Source organism: Bos indicus, chromosome 6 (assembly GCF_029378745.1).
Source record: "Bos indicus isolate NIAB-ARS_2022 breed Sahiwal x Tharparkar chromosome 6, NIAB-ARS_B.indTharparkar_mat_pri_1.0, whole genome shotgun sequence".
Taxonomy (NCBI): Eukaryota; Metazoa; Chordata; class Mammalia; order Artiodactyla; family Bovidae; genus Bos; species Bos indicus.
The window spans coordinates 30,973,331-30,992,568 of NC_091765.1; the positions used below are offsets into that span (position 1 = coordinate 30,973,331).

General features: G+C 40.7%; 1 protein-coding gene and 1 long non-coding RNA gene across 2 annotated transcripts in view; both read right to left on the reverse strand.

Moving 5' to 3' along the window:
• LOC139183517 (uncharacterized) overlaps positions 1-15,532 on the reverse strand; it is a 50,416-nt gene extending 34,884 nt beyond the window's left edge. The window contains exons 1-3 of the long non-coding RNA XR_011567013.1: positions 15,193-15,532; positions 3,930-4,036; positions 2,926-3,000 (exon numbers count right to left, since the gene is read on the reverse strand). This is a non-coding gene — a long non-coding RNA (uncharacterized lncRNA). The remainder of the gene's footprint in view (positions 1-2,925; positions 3,001-3,929; positions 4,037-15,192) is intronic.
• PDLIM5 (PDZ and LIM domain 5) overlaps positions 1-19,238 on the reverse strand; it is a 402,175-nt gene that overhangs the window by 305,837 nt on the left and 77,100 nt on the right. The window lies entirely within an intron of this gene.

A 19,238-nucleotide genomic window follows, 5' to 3' on the forward strand; every position in this document is an offset into this window, starting at 1 on the left:
TTTTCAAATGTAAATAGATTTAATATAAATTGAAGGGCTTCGTTTATTTTCCCTTTCTTAAAACCTTCAAAAAAATTTAACTGCAAAAATTAAATTAAAAAATCTAATCATATGTATTAGCATTAAAACATGTATGGCAGGTCCTCAAAGTATTTAAGCTTAACTTACAAATAGTGGCTTGTATAGGACAACCTGCCTTAAAATGCTGAGAGATATTCTCGTTTCCTTCCAGCTGTTGATCTTGAGACCTTTTTCTGCTCTCTCTCCACCCTCCCACCTGCATTTCCTTGAGGCCAGGTCTTCCTGCCTATTCTCCCAGCATCACTTCCCTACAGTGTCTATGGCAAGAGATGGGTGAGGGCTAAGCAAGAAAGGAAGCCACTCTCCAATAGATTGACTTGTCCTTCTCCCTGTCCCACTATCAGGCTCATCTGGCTGCAGGATGTCCATTGCTAAGTCTAAGATCTCTGGCATCATATAGGGCCTCCATCCTATTCTCCCAAATAGCTTTTATTCTAACTCCAAGGGTGAAACGCCAAAAGGAGATGTCTGAGCAACAGTTTCAAATGTTCCACTGAAATATACGCCGTCTTACTTCAATCCATTTTGAACAGAATGGCGAACATACTATCACCAAGTGGTCTTGTATTTCCTTAGAATATAAGTAAAATAAATAAGAGGCAGAAAAAAGTCTCTTTAAGCCCCAAAAGGAGCATAGCTAGTAAAATTAAGAGTTGTAGATGGATTAGAATAATCACTTCAGGTAAAATAAGAAATGGTTATCTTGTACATTTTTTCTTTCCTTACTTCCCATTGTCTTAACAAATATTTATATAGATCTATATATACCAGGCACTGTTCTCTATTCTAAGCTTATTTCTCTCTCTCTCTTTAAAAAATTTAATTGGAGTATAGTTGCTTTACAGTGTTGTGTTAGTTTCTACCGTACAGCAAAGTGAATCACCTATAGGTAAACATATATCACCTTTCTTTTGAATTTCCTTCCCATTTAGGTTACCACAGAGCACTGAGTAGAATTCTCTGTGCTATACAATAGATACTTTTAAAAAAGTTTTTAAAATAACACTTCTTCATGGCAAATAGATGGGGGAAAAGTGGAAACAGTGATAGATTTTATTTTGGGGGCTCCAAAAATCACTGCAGACAGTGACTGCTGCTGCTAAGTCGCTTCAGTCGTGTCCGACTCTGTGCGACCCCATAGACGACAGCCCACCAGGCTCCGCCGTCCCTGGGATTCTCCAGGCAAGAACACTGGAGTGGGTTGCCATTTCCTTCTCCAATGCATGAAAATGAAAAGTGAAATTGAAGTCGCTCAGTCGTGTCCGACTCCTAGCGACCTCATGGACTGTAGCCCACCAGGTTCCTCCGTCCATGGGATTTTCCAGGCAAGAGTACTGGAGTGGGTTGCCATTGCCTTCTCCTAGAGCCATGAAATTAAAAGACGCTTGCTCCTTGGAAGAAAAATAAATGGCAAACCTAGTCAGCAGGTTTGACTTTTAAAAAGCAGAGACATCACTTTGCTGACAAAGGACCGTATAGGCAGCACTTTGGTTTTTCCAGTAGTCATGTACGGATGTGAGTGTTGGGCCATAAAGAAGGCTGAGCACCAAAGAATTGATGCTTTCAAACTGGTGCTAGAAAGACTCTTGAGAGTCCCTTGGACAGCAAGGAGATCAAACCAGTCAATCCTAAAGGAAATCAACCCTGAATATTCATTGGAAGGACTGATGCTGAAGCTTCAATACTTTGGCCACCTGATGTGAAGAGCCAACACATTGGAAAAGACCCTGATGCTGGGAAAGATTGAGGGCAAGAGAAGGGGGTGACAGAGTATAAGATGGTTGATGGTATCATTGACTCAATGGGCATGAGTCTGAGCAAGCTCAGAGAGACAGTGAAGGACAGGGAAGCCTGGCATGTGGCAGTTCATGGGATTGCAAGGAGTTGGACAGGACTTAGCGACCGAACAACAACAAAATATCATTTATTTCTTAATATGTGCACAATAGGAAACCAAAAAACACAAGAAGTAAGAAACAAAGTCACCATAATCACAAGCAGGATACCATTTGTTGCATCCTTCTAGGTCTCATGTGTATTTATACAGCTATACATCCATTTTTATGTCATTAAGATCATATAGCTATGTATCATGCTTTTTCAACATCATGAATATTTACCATTTCAAAGTCCCAAAGCTATGAGAAGCAAGAATTTTGAAAAGCTAGAATATACTATACCAACTCTATCTGGAAGGAAAAAAATGTAATCCTGCCTTTCTTGGCAACAAAAGTTTCAGAAAAGACATAAATAGCAACAGGTCTCTAGATAAAGATATTGGCAGAGTTATGATTAAAATGTTATGTTCCCTTAATGTTCAACTAAAAATGAGACATGAAGCAATAGAGTACATAAAGTATAATGCTTCTCAGGGGATTCATTATCTGATCTAAACTACTGAAGTATTAGCAAGGAGGTATGGTTTCACTGAATTACTTAAAAATGTATTCCTACAGTATAGCCGAAGATGCACACACATCAATGGTTATCAAAATATAAATATGAACATATCCACATATATCCCTACTTTCATACTTCCTTCTCCCTCTCAGGTGTCAACCTAGTGAATAAGTTCTGACGTACATTTGTCAGACGCAATTTAAAAATTCCATGTCCAAGATGCTGCTTTTTCTTTTTTAGCAATTATAACAAAGATATTTACAAATTGGTTAATTCACTAGCTCTACTTTTTCTCACACAGTGTCACCTCAGGACATTTAGAAAGCCTAGATCTTGCAAAACAAAGAATGAACTTTTTCCACATACAGAACTATGGTTATAGCCTAAAACTGTCTTCTAGATATGGAGATATTAGCTAACAGCCCTTCCCTTCACCCTTCTTACCTCTCCTCCAGCATTTCAGCAACTAAGCAAATTTCTAGCTCCAAGACGTATAGATACTTCAAGATACAGCCCTTCCTAAAAACCAACAAAAGGACATTAAGGGATTATTTTACTATCTCTACTTTTAATATACTTTGGGCATTATTAGGACTTGCTCATTCTTTACTACACAACAATTTTAACTAAAACACACCAGTAGAAAAATGGTTAGAAAATCTGAACTTGTCTAAATACTGATGGACACAGAACCCTTCTCTTTTCACTTTCTTTCCTGTTCCCTTCTCCTCCCCCACCACCCGGTGACCAGCCAACTTACTCTCCAAGACTCAAATTTAACAATTCAATTTCTCAAATAAAACCATTCCTATGAATTATTAGGAAAAACACTTAGAAGGTGTTAGTTTCACTCTCTACTTTCAACATAGTTTGTGTACTTTTACATATCTAGAAAGGCTAGATATTTCAAATAAGGATTTAAGTTTGTACACTATATATGCACCTATTAACACTGAATAAACAGCACACAAGAGCTATCATCTCAGAGTGTTTTCTAAACAGGAACACTCTGGTGAAAACACTTCCCCTTCTCTATCATCAACTCAGTGGACAAACATAATATGCATCTATAACACTTGGAGGGGGATTTTTAACAATTTCATGTCCCCAGTTTTCATAAGTCTTTCCTATGAATTTTAATATAGAGTGCACACAATGTATTTGTTTGCTATTTTTGTCACATACTGGCAATCTCTTTCACATCTAGGAAGACTAGATGCTGTAAATTTGAATAGTTGTCTTTTTTGCACATTATATACACAGCTAACAGAGAAGGCAATGGCAATCCACTCCAGTACTCTTGCTTGGAAAATCCCATGGACGGAGGAGCCTGGTAGGCTGCAAGTCCATGGGGTCGTGAAGAATCGGACACAACTGAGCAACTTCACTTTCACTTTTCACTTTCATGCATTGGCGAAGGAAATGGCAACCCACTCCAGTATTCTTGCCTGGAGAATCCCAGAGATGGGGGAGCCTGGTGGGCTGCCGTCTACAGGGTCACACAGAGTCGGACACGACTGAAGCAACTTAGCAGCAGCAGCAGCATCATACACAGCTAAGTAAAACAAAATGCAGAGACATATGGGACAATGGTTAATTTTGCCTAACTAGAAACATACTGGTATAAAGTCCTTTGTACTTTCTCCTTACTCCCTGAACCACCACAAATAAATAACGAGTACTGCTCAGAGATGTGGTTTGATCATTTTGATCATTCTATTTCTAAAAGAATATTTCCTGTCTTTTAGAATTTTAAAAGGATTTATTGAAGATGGTGAAGGAATAGGATGGGGAGACCACTTTCTCCCCCACAAATTCATTGAAAGATCACTTGAACACTGAGCAAATTCCACAAAAAAATTTCTGAATGCTGGCAGAGGACACCAGGCACTCAGAAAGGCAGCCCATTCTCTTTGAAAGGAGGTAGGACAAAATATAAAAGATAAAAAGAGGGACAAAAGAGTTAGGGACAGAGATCTGTCCTGGGGAGGGAGTCGTGAAGGAGGAGAAGTTTCCAAACACCAGGAAACCCTTTCACTGGCAGGTTTGTGGGGAGTTTTGGAATCTCAGAGGACAACATAACCGGGAGGAAAAAAAAAAAAAAACCCACAGATTACGCACCTAATTGCAACTCCCAGTGGGGAAGTAGCCCAGACACTTTCGTCTACCAGCAGCAAGCGGGGGGGGGGGGGGGGGGGGGGGGGGGGGGGGGGGGGGGGGCTGAACAGGGAGGCTTGGGTTGCATGCTTAGGGTAAGGACCAGGCCTGAATGCCCTGAGGACAATCTGAGGGAGCTTTGAGGACAATCTGAGGACAACGTGAGATAGCAACCTAAACTGGGATAGCCAGAGAGAGAAAAAAAAGAGAGAGAGAGAGACATTTCCCATGAAAACCTCTAAGGCACAACCTGACCCGCTCACAGAACAAAGGACTGAGCGGATACCAGAGGAGATATAGCTGGCTGTGGACTGGCCCCTCCCCCCACCGGAGGCAGAGAGGCAGGCAGGCGACAGCCGGAGCCAGAAGGCAAGGGGCAATCTTGGCACCAGAGACTCCACCAAACTGCGAGCAGGCTCCCAGTTGCTAACCAAGTCTTTCTGGGATCCTGGACTGTTGACATCTGCCAGGAGGGTTGCAGTTAGAGATCAGCTCCCCAGAGTAGACACGTGGCACACCTGAGATGGTGCTCTCTCAGCGCACCCAGGAAACCGAGCAGCTGGCACAGGGGAGGTGATAAGATGCACTGCCCACCTGGGGAGAGTGTGCTCACCAAGCACTGGTCACCTGAACTGCTCGGATCTGGGAAGGGCACAAAACAAGGACAAACCAAGTCTATGCCTTTGTGGAGTACCCCAGAACCTGAACCTGAGTGGATCAGACCTGGGAGGTGCACACAACCCAGGGCCCGCTTTAGACAGTTCCCCTGCAGATCAACCTGGAGCCTGAGCAGTGTAGACTGGGAAAGCACACACGCGGTGAGTGGGGGCAAACCCAATGTGGCCCAGACATTGCGAGCACTCCCCAAACATGCCAGTGATATTTGTTTGCAGTGTTCCTCCCTCCCCACAGCACAATTGAACAAGTGAGCCTAAATAAATGACCACCTTTGCCTCCTTGTGTCAGGGCAGAAATTAGACACTGAAGAGACTTGCAAACAGAGGAAGCCAAAATAAAGAAAGAAGAAGGAACCACTTTGGAAGTGACAGGTGCAACAGATCAAAACCCTGTAGTTAGCACTGACTACATTGGAAGGGGGCTATAGACCTTGAGAAGAAGTATAAACTGAAACAAGGAACTATCTGAAACTGAAATGACCCTACACTGCCTTCAACAGCTCCAGAAAAATTCTTATATTTTACTATTATAATTTTTAAAATTTTAAAATATTTAAGTTCTTTATTACACCTTTAATTTTCATTTTTAAGACCTACTATTACCTTGCAAAAAAAAAAGACCCTATTTTTAAAGCAAATTTCATATATATATTTTTTATAATTTTTACAATTTTGTTTTGTTATTTTAATATTGTATTTTTGAGAGTCTAACTTCTATTCTAGATTTTTCATCTTTGCTTTTTGGCATTTGTTATCAATTTTGTACCTTTAAGAATCCAATCTTCAGTACCCATTTTTACTTAGGAGTGTGATTACTGGCTTGATTGTTCTCTCCCCTTTTGACTCTCCTTTTTCTCCCCCAGGTCACCTCTATCTCCTCCCTCTCCCTTCTCTTCTCTACTTTGTGAATCTCTTTGGGTGTTCTGGGCTGTGGAGAACACTTAAGGGAACTGATTACTGGCTAGATTGGTCTCTTTCCTTTTGACTCCCTCTCCTCTCCTCCTGGTCACCTCTATCTCCTTCCTCCCTCTTCTCTATGTAACTCCATGAACCTCTCTGAGTGTTCCAAACTGTGGAGAGCACATAGGGAATTGATTACTGGCTAGATTGCTCTCTCCCCTTTTGATTCCCCCTCTTCTTCTTCTGGTCACCTCTATCTCCCTCCTCCTTCTTCTCTTCTCCATGTAACTCTGTGAACCTCTCTGAGTGTCCCTCACTGTGAAGAATCTTTTCACCATTAACCTAAATGTTTTATCATCAGTGCTGTATGAATGGAGAAGTCTTGAGGCTACAGTAAGAATATGACTGAAAGCCAGAGGCAGGAGGCTTAAATCCAAAACTTGAGGACACCAGAAAACTCCTGACTCCAAGGAACATTAATTGACAAGAGTTCATCCAAAAGCCTGCATACCTACACTGAAACCAAGCTCAACCCAAGAGCCAACAAGTTTCAGAGCAAGACATACCAAGCTAATTCTCCAACAACGCAGGAACATAGCCCTGAGCATTAAAACACAGGTGGCCAAAAGTCACACCAAACCCATGGACATCTCAAAACTCACTACCAGACACTTCACTGCACTCCAGAGAGAAGATATACAGGCCTACCCACCAGAACACTGACACAAGCTTCCCTAACCAGGAAACCTTGACAAACCACTAGACAACCCCACCCACAGTGAGGAACCTCCACAATACTAAACAAGATAAAAAGGCAGAGAAATACTCAGCAGGTAAAGGAACAGGATAAATGCCCACCAAACCAAGCAAAAGAGGAGGAGATAGGGGTCTATCTGAAAAAGAATTCAGAATAATGATAGTAAAAATGATCCAAAATCTTGAAAACAAAATGGAGTTACAGATAAATAGTCTGGAGACAAAGATTGAGAAGATGCAAGAAAAGTTGAACAAGGACCTAGAAGAAATAAAAAAGGGTCAATCAATAATGAATAATGCAATAACTGAGATCAAAAGCACTCTGGAGGGAACCAATAGTAGAATAACTGAGGCAGAAGTAGGTTAAGTGAGGTGGAATATAGTATGGTGGAAATAAATGAAGCAGAGAGGAAAAAAGAAAAAAGAATTAAAAGAAATGAGGACAACCTCAGAGACCTCTGGGACAATGTCAAACACCCCAGCATTCGAATCATAGGAGTCCCAGAAGAAGAAGACAAAAAGAAAGGCCATAAGAAAATAGTTGAGGAGATAATTGTGAAAACTTCCCTAAAACAGGGAAGGAAATAGCCACCCAAGTCCAAGAAACCCTGAAAGTCCTAAACAGGATAAATCCAAGGTGAAACACCCCAAGACACATATTAATCAAATGAACAAAGATCAAACACAAAAAACAAATATTAAAAGCAGCAAGGGAAAAACATCAAATAAGACATAGGGGGATTCCCATAAGGATAACAGCCGATCTTTCAATAGAAACTCTTCAGGCCAGAAGGGAATGGCAGGACATACTTAAAGTGATGAAAGAGAAAAACCTACAACCCAGATTACTGTACCCAGCAAGGATCTTATTCAAATATGAAGGAGAAATCAAAAGCTTTACAGACAAGCAAAAGCTGAGAGAATTCAGCACCACCAAACCAGCTCTTCAACAAATGCTAAAGGATCTTCTCTAGACATGAAACACAGAAAAGGTTTACAAACTCGAACCCAAAGGAACAAAGTAAATGGCAATGGGATCATACTTATCAATAATTACCTTAAATGTAAATTGGTTGAATGCCCCAACCAAAAGACAAAGACTGGCTGAATGGATAAAAAAACAAGACCCCTATTATGCTGTCTACAAGAGACCCACCTCAAAACAAGGGACACATACAGACTGAAAGTGAAGGGCTGGAAAAAGATATTTCACAGAAATGGAGACCAAAAGAAAGCAGGAGTAGCAATACTCATATCAGATAAAATAGACTTTGAAATAAAGTCCAAGGAAAGAGATAAAGAAGGACACTACATGATGATCAAAGGATCAATCCAAGAAGAAGATATAACAATTATAGATATATATGGACCCATCGTAGGAGCACTGCAATATGTAAGGCAAATGCTAACAAGTAAGAAAGTGGAAATTAACAGTAACACAAGAATAGTGGGAGACTTTAATACCCCACTCACACCTATGGATAGATCAACTAAACAGAAAATTAGCAAGGAAGCACAAGTTCTAAATGATACAATGGACCAGTTAGACCTAATTGATATCTATAAGACATTTCATCCCAAAACAATGAATTTCACCTTTTTTCTCAAGTGCACACTGAACCTTCTCCAGGATAGATCACATCCTGGGCCATAATCTAGCCTTGGTAAATTCAAAAACACTGAAATCATCTCAAGCATCTTTTCTGATCACAATGCGGTAAGATCAGGTATCAACTACAGGAAAAAAAAAACTATTAAAAAGAAAAACATATGGAGGCTAAACAACATGCTTCTGAATAACCAACAAATCACAGAAGAAATCAAAAAAGAAATCAAAATATGCATAGAAATGAATGAAAATGAAAACACAACAACCCAAAACCTATGGGATTCAGTAAAAGCAGTGTTAAGGGGAAGGTTCATAGCAATACAAGCTTACCTCAAGAAACAAGAGAAAAATCAAATAGATAACCTAACTCTACACCTAAAGCAACTAGAAAAAGAACAAATGAAGAACCCCAGGGTTAGCAGAAGGAAAGAAATCACAAAAATTAGGGCAGAAATAAATGCAAAAGAAACAAAGGAGACCATAGCCAAAATCAACAAAGCTAAAAGCTGGTTCTTTGAGAAGATAAATAAAATAGACAAATCATTAGCCAGATTTATCAACAAAATTAGAAATGAAAATGGAGAAATCACAACAGACAGCACAGAAATACAAAGGATCATGAGACTACTATCAGCAATGATATGTCAATAAAATGGACAACTTAGAAGAAACGGACAAATTCTTAGAAAAGTATAACCTTCCAAAACTGAACCAGGAAGAAATAGAAAATCTTAACAGACGGAAGCACGGAAAGCTTACAAGGACAGAAATCGAAACTGTAATCAGAAATCTTCCAACAAACAAAAGCCCAGGACAGAATACATAGCTGAATTCTACCAAAAATTTAGAGAAGAGCTAACACCTATCCTACTCAAACTCTTCCAGAAAATTGCAGAGGAAGGTAAACTTCCAAACTCATTCTATGAGGCCACCATCACCCTAAAACCCAAACCAGACAAAGATGCCACAAAAAAAAGAAAAAAGAAAACTACAGGCCAATATCACACTGATGAACATAGATGCAAAAATCCTTAACAAAATTCTAGCAAACAGAACCCAACAACATATTAAAGAGATCATACACCATGACCAAGTGGGCTTTATCCCAGGGATGCAAGGATTCTTCAATATTCACAAATCAATCAATGTGATATGCCACATTAACAAACTGAAAGATAAAAACCATATGATTATCGCAATAGATGCAGAGAAACCCTTTGGCAAAATTCAACATCCATTTATGATAAAGTGAAGTGAAAATCACTCAGCTGTGTCCAACTCTTTGTGACCCCATGGACTATACAGTCCATGGAATTCTCCAGGCCAGAATACTGGAGTGGGTAGACTTTCTCTTCTCCAGGGGATCTTCCCAACCCAGGGATCAAACCCTGGTCTCCCACCTTGCAGGCGGCTTCTTTACCAGCTGAGCTACAAGAGAAGCCCCATTTATGATAAAAACCCTCCAGAAAGCAGGCATAGAAGGAACCACATAATAAAAGCCATATATGATAAAACCACAGAAAACATTATCCTCAATGGTGAAAAATTGAAAGCAAAGACAAGAGCGCCCACTCTCACCACTACTATTCAACATAGTTTTAGAAGTTTTAGCCACAGCAATCAGAGAAGAAAAAGAAATAAAAGGAATCCAGGTTGGAAAAGAGGAAGTAAAACTCTCACTGTTTGCAGATGACATGATCCTCTAAATAGAAAACCCTAAAGACTCCACCAGAAAATTAATAGAGCTAATCAATGAATATAGTAAAGTTGCGGGATATAAAATTAACACACAGAAATCCCTTGCATTCCTATACACTAACAATGAGAAAACAGAAAGAGAAATTAAGGAAACAATTCCATTCACCATTGCAATTAAAAGAATAAAATACTTAGGAATATATCTACCTAAAGAAACAAAAGACCTAGATATAAAAAACTATAAAACACTGATGAAAGAAATCAAAGATGACACAAAAAGATGGAGAAATATACCATGTTCATGGATCAGAAGATTCAATATAGTGAAAATGAGTATACTACCCAAAGCAATTCGTAGATTCAATGCAATCCCTATCAAGCTACCAACGGTATTTTTCAGAGAATTAGAACAAATAATTTCACAATTTGTATGGAAATACAAAAAACCTTGAATAACTAAAGCAGTATTGAGAAAGATGAATGGAACTGGAGGAATCAACCTGCCTGACTTCAGACTATTCTATAAAGCTACAGTCATCAAGACAGTATGGTACTGGCACAAAGACAGAAATATAGATCCATGGAACAAAATAGAAAGCCCAGAGATAAATCCATGCACCTACGGACAACTTATCTTTGACAAAGGAGGCAAGAATATATAACAGAGAAAAGAAAATCTCTTTAACAAGTGGTGCTGGGAAAACTGGTCAACCACTTGTAAAAGAATGAAACTAGAACACTTTCTAACACCATACACAAAAATAAACTCAAAATGGATTAAAGACCTAAATGTAAGACCAGAAACTCTAAAACTCCTAGAGGAAAACATAGGCAAAACACTCTCTGACATAAATCACAGCAGGATCCTCTATGACCCACCTCCCAGAGTAAAGGAAATAAAGCAAAAATAAACAAAAGGGACCTAATTAAACTTAAAAGCTTTTGCACAACGAAGAAAACTATAAGCAAGGTGAAAAGACAGCCTTCGGGTCGCCATTTCCTTCTCCAATGCATGAAAGTGAAAAGGGAAAGTTAAGTCGCTCAGTCGTGTCCGACTCTTAGTGACCCCATGGACTGCAGCCTACCAGGCTCCTCCACCCATGGGATTTTCCAGGCAAGAGTACTGGAGTGGGGTGCCATTGCCTTCTCCAGAATGGGAGAAAATAATAGCAAATGAAGCAACTGACAAAGAATTAATCTGTAAAATATACAATCAGCTCCTGAAGCTCAATTCCAGAAAAATAAATGACCCAATCAAAAAATGGGCCAAAGAACTAAACAGACATTTCTCCAAAGAAGACATATAGATGGCTAACAAACACATGAAAAGATTATCAGAGAAATGCAAATCAAAACCACAATGAGGTACCAACTCACGTCGGTCAGAATGGCTGCTAGGAAAAGGCTACAAACAATAAATGCTGGAGAGGGTGCAGAGAAAAGGGAACCCTCTTACACTGTTGGTGGGAATGCAAACTAGTACAGCCACTATGGATAACAGTGTGGAGATTCCTTAAAAAACTGGAAATAGAACTGCCATATGACCCAGCAATCCCCCTGCTGGGCATACACACCGAGGAAACCAGAACTGAAAGAGACACATGTACCCCAGTGTTCATCTCAGCACTGTTTACAATAGCTAGGACATGGAAGCAACCTAGATATCCATCAGCAGACAAGTGGATAAGAAAGCTGTGGTACATATACACAATGGAATATTACTCAGCTATTAAAAAGAATGCACTTGAATTCATTCTAATGAGGTAGATGAAACTGGAGTCTATTATACAGAGTGAAGTCAGCCAGAAAGAAAAACACCAATACAGTATATTAACACATATATATGGAATTTAGAAAGATGGTAACGATGACCCTATGTGTGAGACAGCAAAAGAGACACAGATGTAAAGAACAGAATTTTGGACTCAGTGGGAGAAGGCAAGGGTGGGATGATTTGAGAGAATAGCATTGAAACATGTATATTATCATATGTGAAATAGACCACCAGTCCAGGTTCAATGCATGAGACAGGGTGCTCAGGGCTGGTGCACTGGGATGACCCCGAGGGATGGGATGGGGAGGGAGGTGAGAGGGGGGTTCAGGATGGGGAAAACATGTATACCCATGGCTGATTTATGTGAATGTATGGCAAAAACTACCACAATATTGTAAAGTAATTAGCCTCCAATTAAAATTAATTAATTTTTTTAAAAATAAAAGGATTTATCTACAAAACATATTATTTCACTACTTCTAGTTTTAACATATTTTGTGTACTTGTAAACATCTAGAAAGACTAGAAGTTTCAAGTAAGGAGTTAAGTTTGTCCACTATATACACAGTAGTGTTGAATAAACTACATACATGTAACAATGGTTATATCTGAAAGTGTCTTCTACAAAGGAATATTCTAGTCTAGAACCCTTCATTTTTCCCAATTCATCCTCTTTGTTATCCATCCAACAGTGGGCAAGTACAGGTACACGTGTCACTTAGATATGATTTACAATTTCACTTCCAAATGTCCTTTTCAGGAGAAGACCTTTCACTGTACTTTAACACAAAGTATACAAAATGTATTAGTTTGCTGATTACTTTTGTCATACACTGGCAACATCTTTAATATCTAGAGACTAAATATAATGAAATCAGGATCCATTTGTCCAATATATACATAACATATACAGTAAAGTTAAAGGAAATATATGCAACATATAGAGTAATGGATTAGCTGAAATGTTCTAGTTCACACTAGTAAAATCTCTTTTGCAATCTTCCCTCCCACCTCCCTCAGCCCAATGAACAAGTGCAGAATATATTGTTCAGAGAGGAGGTTTAATTATTCCATTTCCAAAGACAGTATTTCTCGACTTTTTTTTTCTCTTTCTGGCCACACAGCATATGGGATCTTAGTCCCCCAACCAGAAATTGAACCTGCAATCCCTGCATTGGAAGCACAGAGTCTTAACCACTGGACCACAAGGGATGTCCCTCTCATCCATTTTTAAAAGCTATTTACAAGAAGCATTATTCTACTACTTCTACTTTTAAATACATTAAGCACTTTTAAATATCCAGAAAGGCTTAGATATTTCACAAGAACTTACTTGTTCAATATGTACAAAACACTGTTAAATAAAATTGCACACATGTAACAATGGTTATGGGTGTCCCTGGTGGCTCAGCATCAAAGAATCTGCTTGCGATGCAGGAGACACAGGTTTGATCTCTGGGTTGGGAAGATTCCCTGGAGAAGGAAATAGTAACTCACTCCAGTATTCTTTCCTGGAGAATCCTATGGACAGAGGAGCCTGGTGGGCTACAGTCCCTGGACTTGCAAAGAGTCAGACATGACTTAGTAAGGAAATAACAACAACAACGGTTGAAATCTGAGGTATCTACTAAATATGACCATTTTGGCCTGAACCACTACCTCCCTCACTTGTTTCTGTCTACAACAGACAGAATAGGCATGTGTAATGCTTAGAGGTGGTTGAACAAATTCACATCCAAAAGTCATTTACAGAAGACAAGCTTTCCTATGAATTTCAATACAACATGTACAAAATGCACTAATTTTACCACTGTTTCATACCCTAGCAGTCTCTTTAACATCTTGAGACTAGATGTTGCAAAGTTTGGACTCATTTGTCCATTATGTACACTATGCTGCTGCTGCTAAGTCGCTTCAGTCATATCCAACTCTGTGTGACCCCATAGACGGCAGCCCACCAGGCTCCCCCATCCCTGGGATTCTCCAGGCAAGAATACTGGAGTGGGTTGCCATTTCCTTCTTCAATGCTTGAAAGTGAAAAGTGAAAGTGAAGTCGCTCAGTCGTGTCCGACTCTTAGCAATCCAATGGACTGCAGCTTACCAGGCTCCTCCGTCCATGGGATTTTCCAGGCAGGAGTACTGGAGTGGGGTGCCAGTGCCTTCTCCATATGTACACTATATACACAGCAAAATATAATGCACATAACATACAAAAAATGGTTTTGTCTGAAAATGTCCAGGTATGAGCATGTTAGCATATTAGCATATTACCTTTTGCAATTCTTTCCCTCCCACCTGCTCCAAACCACTGAACAAGTACTTGACAATAGTATACTGCTCACAGACGTGGTTTTGTTACTGAAACTCAAGTCCATGTGCCCAATGCACAGTGAGGCCAAAGAGTACCAAAAGTATCAGTTTGGAACCGAGGAAGGTTTATTACAGGGCCCTGCAAGGAGATGCCTTAAAAACCCCAAATTCCCCGAAAGCTTTCAGCAAAGCCCTTTTCTAGGAAAGGTGAGGGAGGGATGTGGTGAGTTGCTGCAAACTTTCTGGCGTCAGAACCTTTGTTTTTGAGGTCGGGTATGGGGTCGCACAGAGTCGGACACGACTGAAGCGACTTAGCAGCAGCAGCAGCAGCATGGTCAGAAAACAATGCTCCTGTAACTCTCTACCAAATGAAGGTTACTCTCTGTTCTGAAAAGAAATGGAAGGGTCCCAAGGCACAACCTTCCCCCTCAGAGGTTCCGGTCCGTGCTAAGAGGAGGCAGATCTCAGCTGGTGGCTCCCTCAGAGCCAGGTCCCCAGACCTGCCCAGCTGTCATCACTGAGGGACCGAGAAGCCCAACCCAACTGGCCCTCAGGCTCCTCAAGCCACCCAAACAATGGAGGGGTGGGCGGCTAGGTCCTGCATACTGCTACCCAGGCGACTGCCAGCTGCTATTAGGTCACAGAGACAGGGATGGGGGAGAGGTTCACTCCTGCCTCAAGGCAGGGGCCCAGCCAGTGGGTAGCTTCCGCGAGGGCTCTGGAGCCCTGCGGGAACACAGCCTCCAGCCTGTTCCCTGGGTCCTCCATCTCACCTGCTGACCAGGTGAGCTGGAGGGCCTCGGGGGAGAAGGCCAAAATTCATCTCTTACCTGACTCTCCACTTGAGGACCACCATTCCGCACTCCACCGACACTTGACTGAAAATCAACCACTAACGGTCACTCATCGACAGTTGGTCGCTTGGGGGAGGGGCCACGGTGGCATGGACCAATGGCTGAGCAGGGCCACTAATTGCCTTTCGGTAACTGCTGCCTGTTAAGGGGGAGGGGGATAACGGAGCACAGCCACAGCCCGGTGCTAAGGGCTGTGCTTGGCTGCACCCTGTTACATTTTAACACTTAACATTCCCCAAGACAGTACTTCGTATGAATTTGGGCAAAAAGATATTTACAAAGTGATATTTTACTACCTCTACATTTAACATATTTGTTGTTGTTTAGTCACTAATTTGGAGAAGGCAGTGGCACCCCACTCCAGTACTCTTGCCTGGAAAATCCCATGGACGGAGGAGCCTGGTAGGCTGCAGTCTGTGGGGTCGCTAAGAGTAGGACACGACTGAGCAACTTCACTTTCACTTTTCACTTTCATGCATTGGAGAAGGAAATGGCACCCCACTCCAGTACTCTTGCCTGGAGAATCTCAGGGACGGGGGAGCCTGGTGGGCTGCCGTCTCTGGGGTCGCGACTGAAGCGTAGCAGCAGCAGCAGCAGTCACTAATTTGTGTCTGACTCAAATTATGGGTTTGTGTGCGAACCCATAGGCTCTAGCCCTCCAGGCTCCTCTGTCCTTGGAATTTTCCAGGCAAGAATACTGGAGTCGGTTGCCCTGTTCTTCTCCAGGGGATCTCCCCCGACCCCGGATCTAATATGGGTCTCCTACATGAGCAGGCAGACTCTTTACCACTGAGCCACAGGGTGGCTGTTGGAACCCTGTTCAGCCTGTTGGCAGAAACCACCTGCCAATGCAAGAGACACAGGAGACTCCGGTTTGATCCCCGGGTGGGAAGCTCCCCTGGAGAAGGAAATGGCAACCTAATCCTGTTCTCTTGCCTGGAGAATCCCATGGACAGAGGAGACTGGTGGACTACAGTCCAGGGGGTTGCAAAGAGTCGGACACGACTGAAGCAACTTAGCAGTCAGTCCTTGCCACACAGGGAATTTGCAGTGGTATGTAATCATGCATGCATGGGTGCTAAGTCGCTTCAATCCACAATCAACTCTTTGCGACTCCATGGACTGTAGCCTGCCAGGCTCCTCTGTCCATGAGATTCTCCAGGCAAGAATGGAATAGGTTACCATGCCCTCCTCCAGGGGATCGTTCCCATCCAGGGATCAAACTCTTGTCACAGCATCTACCTCCATTGGCAGGTGGGTTCTTTACCACTAGTGCCACCTGGGAAGCCCAGTATATAATCATAAGACAATACAAAGATTAGTTCTAGTCTCCTAAGTATTGCTTTCTGTAACTATTTGTTGGGTGAATAAGTGAATTCAAAGAGGAGCCAGAACATAGGATTTGGGAAGGTGAGATGAAGAAAATAATGGGGCTAGTGTTAAGAAGAAGTTGGATTGGTTTTCAGTGTTTTTCAATGGAGGATTTTCTTAGAAATCTGGGTCAGACAATTCTTCATTGTCTTAATTCCCCTTTGCAATACAGGATATTCACTCCAGGGTGCTACAATAGTTACACTTGCATTGCACTTACTATGTGCCAAGCACTATTATGAAGTGGTTTCTATACATTTAACACATGCAGTCTTCACAATAATCTTATGAGATAAATAGTCTCATTCCCATAATAACAAGGAAATTGAGGCACAAGACAAGTAACTTGCCAGTCACACTTCAGTGATTATGACAATGAAAATGCTTCCCCACATTTTCAAATGCTGCATAAGGACAGAATATTAACTTAGTTGAAAAGAGCCAAATATAACTTCACTGTCATCTGGCTTCCATTATTGTAGCTGAGAACTCAGAGGATCTGTATGTTAAGATATTCTGGGTACTTTTAAGATCTTGCCTTTGGTATTCTGAAATTTCACTACCATGCTTTCAGGGAGTGTATTTCTTTTTATTAATATGTATTCTTCATTGGATTCATTGATCTTCTGAATCCTGAGGACTGATATCTTATATCATTTCTGGAAAATTTTTCAGCCATCATCTCTAAGATCCTTCCATTCTCTATATATTTTCTGTGTGTGGAACCTTCATTAAATGTGTTTAAGGTTTTCCCTATCTTCCACATTTCCTGATCTTTCTCCTTCATATTGATGTGTCTCTAGTTTACATTTTTGAAATTTCTTTAGCACTATCATCTCCCAGTTTGCTTATTTTATTTCAGCCATTTCCAGTCTGCCATGTACCCAAAATATTGAATTTCTAATGTCAATAATATATTTTTCCTTTTTTGAAATTTATTTTGATACTTTTCACAAATTTGCTTAATCAACTTTGGTGATCATGTGTTCTTTCATCAAACTTTGAATTATTTTATATCTTGAAACATACTTATTTTAATTCTCCTTTATTATCAATTCTAATATCTGTACCTTTTAAGAAGTGAATACAGTGGTTTGTTGTTTCTTTGACTCTCATTCATAGTACCTTGATTTCATGTGTATTTACTATTTTTTTTTTTTTTTTTTTTTGTGAGCCAATTTTCCTTGAAGTTTTACATGTGAGATTTCTTCGACAACTAAGTTTAATTTCCTTTCCTTCAGAGAGCACAACTATCTGGAATTGCTCTAAAGCAAACCTGTTTTGAGAGTGTGTTGGGGGGATACAAAGATGAGTGTAGGCTAAAGATTAGGGATTGTTAGAACTGAATGTGCCAGGTACATCTCTGTGAGTATGGCTAATTTTTCCTATGTCACCTAATTAGAATATTGTCTTTTAAGTGTCCATATTTCATGCCAAGTTCTCAGATCTAAATATCTACCCTAGTCAGGACCCCAGTTTTGTCTCTCTACCTCATGAGTAGCCCATTAAAACCCAGTGCTCACTTCCCACCTTCTTGTTGTTTTTGGCCTCTGAAGAGTACTTAATTCCTCTGACAGCATTAATCAGTAATCCTTTTTGAAAAATATTTTGTACAATATTGTGAGGTTTGTCCTACCAGGAAGGGTTTTTCTGAGCCTCACACTGCCATATTTCCAGAAATAAAAGTCAAGGTTGGATATTTTACCTCAGAGACCAGATCTTAAAGTTTTTGCATGTTGTACATTGTATGCCTGTTTATGTAAACTGATGGATTATATATTTTAGACTATTCTAAATGAAAAGATTCCCCTAAAAGGAACTATAAATTTAAAAATATTAAAATGCAAGTGTGGGCGGACAAAAAGAAAATTACAAAGTTAGCTCTTCTCCTGCCCTTCATTGACAACTAACTATGTTAGGGAGTAAAAAGCAAACGATAAACTAATTGGATATGAGAGGAAGAGATAGTCTAATAAAATTAGTCAAACAATCAGTAAGCATATTTGAGACATGAATTTAAGCTGTTATGATTAGCAATAAAGTCCATCAGATCAGATCAGATCAGTCACTCAGTCGTGTCTGACTCTTTGCGACCCCATGAATCCCAGCACGCCAGGCCTCCCTGTCCATCACCAACTCCTGGAGTTCACTCAGACTCACGTCCATCAAGTCAGTGATGCCAACCAGCCATCTCATCCACTGTCATCCCCTTCTCCTCTTGCCCCCAATCCCTCACAGCATCAGAGTCTTTTCCAATGAGTCAGCTCTTCGCACGAGGTGGCCAAAGTACTGGAGTTTCAGCTTTAGCATCATTCCTTCCAAAAAAATCCCAGGGCTGATCTCCTTCAGAATGGACTGGTTGGATCTCCTTGCAGTCCAAGGGACTCTCAAGAGTCTTCTCCAACACCACAGTCAAAAGCATCAATTCTTTGGTGCTCAGCCTTCTTCACAGTCCAACTCTCACATCCATACATGACCACAGGAAAAACCATAGCCTTGACTAGATGGACCTTTGTTGGCAAAGTAATGTCTCTGCTTTTCAATATGCTATCTAGGTTGGTCATAACTTTCCTTCCAAGGAGTAAGCGTCTTTTAATTTCATGGCTGCAGCCACCATCTGCAGTGATTTTGGAGCCCAGAAAAATAAAGTC